The 9,451-nt window shown below is 44.4% G+C and overlaps 1 pseudogene; it reads right to left on the bottom strand.

Moving 5' to 3' along the window:
• Window positions 1-11: 11 nt before the first annotated feature.
• Window positions 12-2,475, bottom strand: LOC137319300 (zinc finger protein 271-like; annotated as a pseudogene).
• Between the last annotated feature and the right edge of the window lie 6,976 nt (window positions 2,476-9,451).

The following is a 9,451-nucleotide window of genomic DNA, read 5'->3' as shown; positions in this document are numbered from 1 at the left end:
ACAACAAGGTGTTTAAAACAAAGCTGATTTATTGAACAGATATCCAGAATATTAAACTCTAGCCCAGTTATAGGGGTTATTAACATCAGGAGAAACAAACCCCAACTGTCAGAATGAACATGGTTCAGTCCTGGATGGGATTAACTGCAGAATCCAACCCCTGCAGTCATATGTGAACTCGCTGGAGTCTCAGCACGTGTGATGACTGAGTGAATCCCTTCCCACACACGGAGCAGGTGAACAGTCTCTCCACAATGTGGGTGAGTTGATGTGTCAGCAGTTCATTTCTGCTTCTCAAGCTCTTCTCACAGTCACTGAGTTAAAAGGTCACTCAATAGTGTGAACAAGTGGATGTTTCAGAAGGTGGGATGAATTAGTGAATCCCTTCCCACACACGGAGCAGCTGAACAGTCTCTCCCCAGTGTGAGTGCGTTGATGTCTCAGCAGATCATTTCTGATTTTAAATCTTTTCTCACAGTCAGAACATTTAAAGGTCTCTCTTCAGTGTGAACTCGCTGGTGTGACAGAAGGAGGGATGACCGAGTGAATCTCTTCTTTCACACAGAGCAGGAGAACGGTCTCTCCCCAGTGTGAGTGCGTTGGTGTTTCAGCAGATTAAATTTGCTTTTAAACCTCTTCTCACAGTCAGAACATTTGAAAGGTCTCTCCCCAGTGTGAACTCGCTGGTGTGTCAGCAGGGCGGATGACTGAGTGAATCCTTTCCCACACACGGAGCAGGTGAACGGCTTCTCCCCAGTGTGAGTGCGTTGGTGTTTCATCAGTTCAATTTTGCTTTTAAACCTCTTCTTACAGTCAGAACATTTAAAAGGTCTCTCATCAGTGTGAACTCGCTGGTGTGACAGCAGGTTGGATGACTGAGCGAATCTCTTCCCACACACGGTGCAGGTGAACGGCCTCTCCCCCGTGTGAGTGCGTTGGTGCATCAGCAGAATAGTTTTCCTTTTAAACCTCTTCTTACAGTCAGAACATTTAAAAGGTCTCTCATCAGAGTGAACTCGCTGGTGTCTCAGCAGGATGGATGACTGAGTGAATCCCTTCCCACACATGGAGCAGGTGAACGGCCTCTCCCCAGTGTGATTGTGTCGATGAGTTTCCAGCTCTGAAGGGTAATTGAATCCCTTCCCACAGTCCCCACATTTCCACGGTTTCTCCGTGGTCCGGGTGTCCTTGTGTCTCTCCAGGTTGGACGATCAGTTGAAACCTCGTCCACACACAGAACACGTGTACGGTTTCTCCCCGCTGTGAATGGTGCGATGTTTTTTCAGGCTGTGTAACTGGTTAAAGCTCTTTCCACAGTCAGTGCACTGGAACACTCTCACTCGGGTGTGTGTGTCTCGGTGCTTTCCCACTCACACTGATGTTTGAAATCTTCTCCCACAGATAGAACAGACAAACATTTCTCCTTCCACATTCAAAGGCCGATGATATTCAGGTCCTGATGAATCGAGTGACTCTGTCAGATCTTGACGTGATCTTTGATTTGAGTTTCCCTCTGCAAATCCTCCCCTGTGAAAGGAGTTTATAAAAGTTATCACTGTAAGTACAGGATAGAAATTCAGATCAGATAACTTTACTTTCTATGGAACATTACTTCCTCTCTCATTCCTCAAAGCTGTAAATCCCCGTCCCACACACTCTCCCTCCTCCCTGTGCTGAAATCCAAACCCATCGCATCATCTTTCAGTGGGCCTAAACCGTGAGTGAAAGGTTGAGAGAAGAATGTGAGAGTGAATGTGAGAGTGAGTGTGAGAGTGAGTGTGAGAAAGTGTGAGTGTGAGAGAGTGAGTGTGAGAGAGTGTGAGTGCAGCAGTGGGCTCGGTGTGGAGAATGAAGTGGGGCAGGTGGAGCATGTTTCAGTGGGGCAGCAGTGATCATAATCTCATTAGGTTTAGAATAGTTACAGAAAAGGACAGGGGACAGTCAAATGTGAAAATACTTAACTGGAGGAGGGCAAATTCCAGTGAGTTAAAAAGGGATCTTGTCCAGGTGGATTGGAATCAAAAATTGGCAGGCAGAACAATGGGAGGCCTTCAAGGAGGAGTTGGTTTGGGTGCAGAGTAGACAGATGTCCACGGGAGAGAAAGGAAGGGCATCCAAAGCTAGAGCTCCCTGTATGACGAAAGAGATAAAGATTAAAATGAAACAGAAAAAGGAGGCTTATGAGGAATGTAAGGTTCATAATACAGTCGTGAACCAGGCTGAACGAAGAAAGTACAGAGATCTAAAAAAGGGAATAAGAGGTGCAAAGAGGGAGTATGAGAATATATTGGTGGTAAACATAAAAGGGAATCCAAAAGTCTTTTATAAACATACAAATAGTAAAAGGGGAGTCAGAGGAAGGGTGGGGTCGATTCGGGACAAAAAAGGAGATCTTCTTGTGGAGGCAGAGGGCATGGCTGAGGCACTAAATGATTACTTTACATCCGTCTTCACAAGAGAAGAGGATTCTGCCATTTTAGCAGGAAAGGAGGAGGTCGTTCTGATATTGGAGACGATAAAAATCGATAAAGAGGAGGTACTTAAAAGATTGGCAGTGCTCAAAGTAAAAAAGTCTTTCGGTCCAGATGGGATGCCTCCTCGATTACTGAGGGAAGTAAGGGTGTAGATAGCAGAGGCTCTGACCACAATCTTCCAATCCTCCTTGGATGTGGGAGTGGTGTCTGAGGACTGGAGGATTGCAAGTGTCACACCCCGTTCATAAATGTGGGAGAGGGATAAACCCGGCAATTACAGGCCAGTCAGCCTAACGTCGGTGGTGGGAAACTTCGAGAGACCAGAATCTGGGACAAAATTAATTCTCACTTGGAAGAACATGGGTTAATAAATGACAGTCAATATAGATTTGATAAAAGTAAAATCATGTCTGACTAATTTGATTGAGTTCTTCAATGAAATAACGAGAGGGTTGATGAGGGTAGTGACTCGATGTTGTGCACATGGACATTTAAAAGGCGTTTGGTAAAGTAGCACCAAATGGACCTGTTGGTAAAATTGAAGCCCATGGCAGCATGGATACAAAATTGGCTGAGAGACAGAACGTGGAGATCAGTGATGAACCGTTGTTTTACAGACTGGAAGGAAGTATACAGTGATGTTCCACAGGGGTTGGTATTCGGACCATGACTCTTTTTTGAGATATATTAATGACCGAGAAGTGTAACCAGTGGGTGCCGCAAGGATCAGTGCTTGGGCCTCAGCTGTTTACAATATATATCAATGACTTAGATGATGGAACCAAGTGCAATGTATCCAAGTTTGCTGATGATACAAAGCTAAGTGGGAAAGTAAGTTGTGAGGGGGACACAAAGAGTCTGCAAAGGGATATGGACAGGTTAAGTGAGTGGGCGAGAAGGTGGCAGATAGAGTATCATGTGGGGAAATGTGAGGTTATTCACTTTGGTAGGAAGAATAGAAAAACAGAATACTTTTTAAATGGTGAGAAACTATTAAATGTTGGTGTTCAGAGGGATTTGGGTGTCCTCGTACAAGAAACACAGAAAGTTAACTTGCAGGTACAGCGAGCAATCAGGAAAGCAAATGGAATGATGGAATTTATTGCAAGGCGGTTGGAGCAGCTCCCAAACCGATCACCATTTGTCCTTTATCAACGGATGCTCCCCGACTCATCACCACTTCTCCTTCATTTACAGATACTCCCTAACTTATCTCGATCTCTCCTTCATTTACAGACGCTCCCCGACTCATCACCATTTCTCCTTCTTTTATAGACGCTCCATGGCCGATCACCATTTCTCCTTCATTCACAGACGCTCCCTGACCGATCTCCATTTCTCCTTCATTTACGGACGCTCCCTGACCGATCACCATTTCTCCTTCATTTACAGACGCTCCCTGACCGATCTCCATTTCTCCTTCATTTACGGACGCTCCCTGACCGATCCCCATTTCTCCTTCATTTACAGACGCTCCCTGACCGATCTCCATTTCTCCTTCATTTATGGACGCTCCCTGACCGATCACCATTTCTCCTTCATTTACAGACGCTCCCTGACTGATCTCCATTTCTCCTTCATTGACAGACGCTCCCTGACCAATCACCATTTCTCCTTCATTTACAGACGCTCCCTGACCGATCACCATTTCTCCTTCATTTACAAACGCTCCCTGACCGTCACCATTTCTCCTTCATTTACAGACGCTCCCTGACCGATCTCCATTTCTCCTTCATTTACGGACGCTCCCTGACCGATCCCCATTTCTCCTTCATTTACAGACGCTCCCTGACCGATCACCATTTCCCCTTCATTTATGGACGCTCCCTGACCGATCACCATTTCTCCGTCATTTGCAGACGCTCCCTGACTGATCTCCATTTCTCCTTCATTGACAGACGCTCCCTGACCAATCACCATTTCTCCTTCATTTACAGACGCTCCCTGACCGATCACCATTTCTCCTTCATTTACAAACGCTCCCTGACCGATCACAATTTCTCCTTCATTTACAGACGCTCCCTGACCGATCACCATTTCTCCTTCATTTACAAACGCTCCCTGACCGATAACAATTTCTCCTTCATTTACAGATGCTCCCTGACCGATCACCGTTTCTCCTTCATTTACAGACACTCCCTGATGATCACAGCATCTCCTTCATTAACAGACGCTCCCGAACGAACACCATTTCCGCTTCATTTACAGACGCTCCCTGACCGATCACCATTTCTCCTTCATTTACAGACGCTCCCTGACCGATCCCCATTTCTCCTTCATTTACAGACGCTCCCTGATTCGATGAGTCACGAGGTTTGACGCTGACACTGCGCATGCTCGGAGGCCGCGGGCCGTGTGTTGAGTTTCGGGTCTGATCTAAACCGGAGCCCCCGGAGTGTAGAGAGAGAGAGGAGAATGTTCACTGTTTGATATTCGGGCCCGGGGCCGCACTCGGGGTTTGTGAAGCCCCCGCCCCCTCCCCCGGGGTTTATTAACCCGCTCCCCCCGCCCATCTCTCACCTGTTGCCGACACGATCTCGGCCTCACTCCCCGCCCGCCGCGCATGCTCAGCTCACACTGCCCGGGTGATTGACGGGAGCTCCGGACCAATAGGAAGAGCGGAGAGGGGCTGGAGGACCGAGCGGGCGGTTGGTCCTCCAACCAATGGGAGTGGGTGAGGGGCGGGACTTGCGGCACCGAGTGGGCGGGGCTGAGCCCGGATCTCCCTCATTGGCTGAAACTCTGCATCAATTTTAAACCTGATTGATGTCAAACTCGAGGGAAAAACTGGACTTGAATAAAGGACAAAGAGGAGGGAATATTGGAGGGAATAACACAGTGTAGGGATAAAATGGATTAATTCAGGACAGACAGCAGGGAATATTGGAGGGAATAACACAGTGTAGGGATAAAATGGATTAATTCAGGACAGACAGCAGGGAATATTGGAGGAAATAACACAGTGTAGGGATAAAATGGATTAATTCAGGACAGACAGCAGGGAATATTGGAGGAAATAACACAGTGTAGGGATAAAATGGATTAATTCAGGACAGACAGCAGGGATTATTGGAGGAAATAACACAGTGTAGGGATAAAATGGATTAATTCAGGACAGACAGCAGGGAATATTGGAGGGAATAACACAGTGTAGGGATAAAATGGATTAATTCAGGACAGACAGCAGGGAATATTGGAGGGAATAACACAGTGTGGGGATAAAATGGATTAATTCAGGACAGACAGCAGGGAATATTGGAGGAAATAACACAGTGTAGGGATAAAATGGATTAATTCAGGACAGACAGCAGGGATTATTGGAGGAAATAACACAGTGTAGGGATAAAATGGATTAATTCAGGACAGACAGCAGGGATTATTGGAGGAAATAACACAGTGTAGGGATAAAATGGATTAATTCAGGACAGACAGCAGGGAATATTGGAGGGAATAACACAGTGTAGGGATAAAATGGATTAATTCAGGACAGACAGCAGGGAATATTGGAGGGAATAACACAGTGTGGGGATAAAATGGATTAATTCAGGACAGACAGCAGGGATTATTGGAGGGAATAACACATTGTAGGGATAAAATGGATTAATTCAGGACAGACAGCAGGGAATATTGGAGGGAATAACACAGTGTAGGGATAAAATGGATTAATTCAGGACAGACAGCAGGGAATATTGGAGGGAATAACACAGTGTAGGGATAAAATGGATTAATTCAGGACAGACAGCAGGGAATATTGGAGGAAATAACACAGTGTAGGGATAAAATGGATTAATTCAGGACAGACAGCAGGGAATATTGGAGGGAATAACACAGTGTGGGGATAAAATGGATTAATTCAGGACAGACAGCAGGGATTATTGGAGGGAATAACACATTGTAGGGATAAAATGGATTAATTCAGGACAGACAGCAGGGAATATTGGAGGGAATAACACAGTGTAGGGATAAAATGGATTAATTCAGGACAGACAGCAGGGAATATTGGAGGGAATAACACAGTGTAGGGATAAAATGGATTAATTCAGGACAGACAGCAGGGAATATTGGAGGGAATAACACAGTGTAGGGATAAAATGGATTAATTCAGGACAGACAGCAGGGAATATTGGAGGAAATAACACAGTGTAGGGATAAAATGGATTAATTCAGGACAGACAGCAGGGAATATTGGAGGGAATAACACAGTGTAGGGATAAAATGGATTAATTCAGGACAGACAGCAGGGATTATTGGAGGGAATAACACAGTGTAGGGATAAAATGGATTAATTCAGGACAGACAGCAGGGAATATTGGAGGAAATAACACAGTGTGGGGATAAAATGGATTAATTCAGGACAGACAGCAGGGATTATTGGAGGGAATAACACATTGTAGGGATAAAATGGATTAATTCAGGACAGACAGCAGGGAATATTGGAGGGAATAACACAGTGTAGGGATAAAATGGATTAATTCAGGACAGACAGCAGGGAATATTGGAGGGAATAACACAGTGTAGGGATAAAATGGATTAATTCAGGACAGACAGCAGGGAATATTGGAGGGAATAACACAGTGTAGGGATAAAATGGATTAATTCAGGACAGACAGCAGGGAATATTGGAGGAAATAACACAGTGTAGGGATAAAATGGATTAATTCAGGACAGACAGCAGGGATTATTGGAGGGAATAACACAGTGTAGGGATAAAATGGATTAATTCAGGACAGACAGCAGGGAATATTGGAGGAAATAACACAGTGTGGGGATAAAATGGATTAATTCAGGACAGACAGCAGGGATTATTGGAGGGAATAACACAGTGTGGGGATAAAATGGATTAATTCAGGACAGACAGCAGGGATTATTGGAGGGAATAACACAGTGTAGGGATAAAATGGATTAATTCAGGACAGACAGCAGGGAATATTGGAGGGAATAACACAGTGTAGGGATAAAATGGATTAATTCAGGACAGACAGCAGGGATTATTGGAGGGAATAACACAGTGTAGGGATAAAATGGATTAATTCAGGACAGACAGCAGGGAATATTGGAGGAAATAACACAGTGTAGGGATAAAATGGATTAATTCAGGACAGACAGCAGGGAATATTGGAGGGAATAACACAGTGTAGGGATAAAATGGATTAATTCAGGACAGACAGCAGGGAATATTGGAGGGAATAACACAGTGTAGGGATAAAATGGATTAATTCAGGACAGACAGCAGGGAATATTGGAGGAAATAACACAGTGTAGGGATAAAATGGATTAATTCAGGACAGACAGCAGGGAATATTGGAGGGAATAACACAGTGTAGGGATAAAATGGATTAATTCAGGACAGACAGCAGGGAATATTGGAGGAAATAACACAGTGTAGGGATAAAATGGATTAATTCAGGACAGACAGCAGGGAATATTGGAGGGAATAACACAGTGTAGAGATAAAATGGATTAATTCAGGACAGACAGCAGGGATTATTGGAGGGAATAACACAGTGTGGGGATAAAATGGATTAATTCAGGACAGACAGCAGGGAATATTGGAGGAAATAACACAGTGTAGGGATAAAATGGATTAATTCAGGACAGACAGCAGGGAATATTGGAGGGAATAACACAGTGTAGGGATAAAATGGATTAATTCAGGACAGACAGCAGGGAATATTGGAGGGAATAACACAGTGTAGGGATAAAATGGATTAATTCAGGACAGACAGCAGGGATTATTGGAGGAAATAACACAGTGTAGGGATAAAATGGATTAATTCAGGACAGACAGCAGGGAATATTGGAGGGAATAACAGAGTGTAGGGATAAAATGGATTAATTCAGGACAGACAGCAGGGATTATTGGAGGAAATAACACAGTGTAGGGATAAAATGGATTAATTCAGGACAGACAGCAGGGAATATTGGAGGGAATAACACAGTGTAGGGATAAAATGGATTAATTCAGGACAGACAGCAGGGATTATTGGAGGGAATAACACAGTGTAGGGATAAAATGGATTAATTCAGGACAGACAGCAGGGATTATTGGAGGAAATAACACAGTGTAGGGATAAAATGGATTAATTCAGGACAGACAGCAGGGATTATTGGAGGGAATAACACAGTGTAGGGATAAAATGGATTAATTCAGGACAGACAGCAGGGATTATTGGAGGGAATAACACAGTGTAGGGATAAAATGGATTAATTCAGGACAGACAGCAGGGAATATTGGAGGAAATAACACAGTGTAGGGATAAAATGCAATGGATGTTGTGAAGATGGATTGTTAAAAAGTGTTTGATAAGATGCCGGACAGGAGGCTTGTTGATCAGATTAAAGCTCACGGTGTTACAGGGAGTGGGTCAGTGTGGATGGGAAGTTGGATAATGGGCAGAGTATTGGTTAATGGATGTTTTTCAGACTGTGGGGATGTAAACAGTGGTGTCCCCCAGGGGCAGTGTTGGGACCATTGCTCTTCTCAGTATGGAGCAATGACCTGGGCTTGGGTACAAGGGCATCAGATCAACATTTCCTGACAACACCAAGATCGGGAGCATTAAGAACTGTGAAGATGAATGTTAGCAACTTCAGTGTGACATCGGAACATTAGGAACAGGATTAGGCCATTCAGCCCCTCGATCCTGTTCCACCATTCAGTGAGATTGGTGTCAGTGACTGTGGGATTGGTTTATATCAGAGTGGATGAGATTGGTGTCAGTGACTTGTTTCAGGAACTGGAATTAACCATTTAGCCCCTGAAGCCCACTCCGCCGTTCAATTGGATCAGGACTAATCTGTACCACAACTCCATTTGCTCTTCTTTGCTTCATATCCCTTTCAACCCTCACACAACACAAATCTATCGATCTCAATATTGAACATTTCAATCGAGCCCCAGCATCCACAGCCTTTTGGGGAGTTGAGCTTGAGATTTCCACCACCCTTTGTGTGAAAAATTGCCATCTTATTTTGCT

This window comes from Heptranchias perlo, unplaced genomic scaffold, assembly GCF_035084215.1.
Source record: "Heptranchias perlo isolate sHepPer1 unplaced genomic scaffold, sHepPer1.hap1 HAP1_SCAFFOLD_808, whole genome shotgun sequence".
Lineage (NCBI taxonomy): Eukaryota > Metazoa > Chordata > Chondrichthyes > Hexanchiformes > Hexanchidae > Heptranchias > Heptranchias perlo.
The sequence above is the reverse complement of the archived record's forward strand: the minus strand, read 5'-3'. Positions and strand labels throughout refer to the sequence as shown.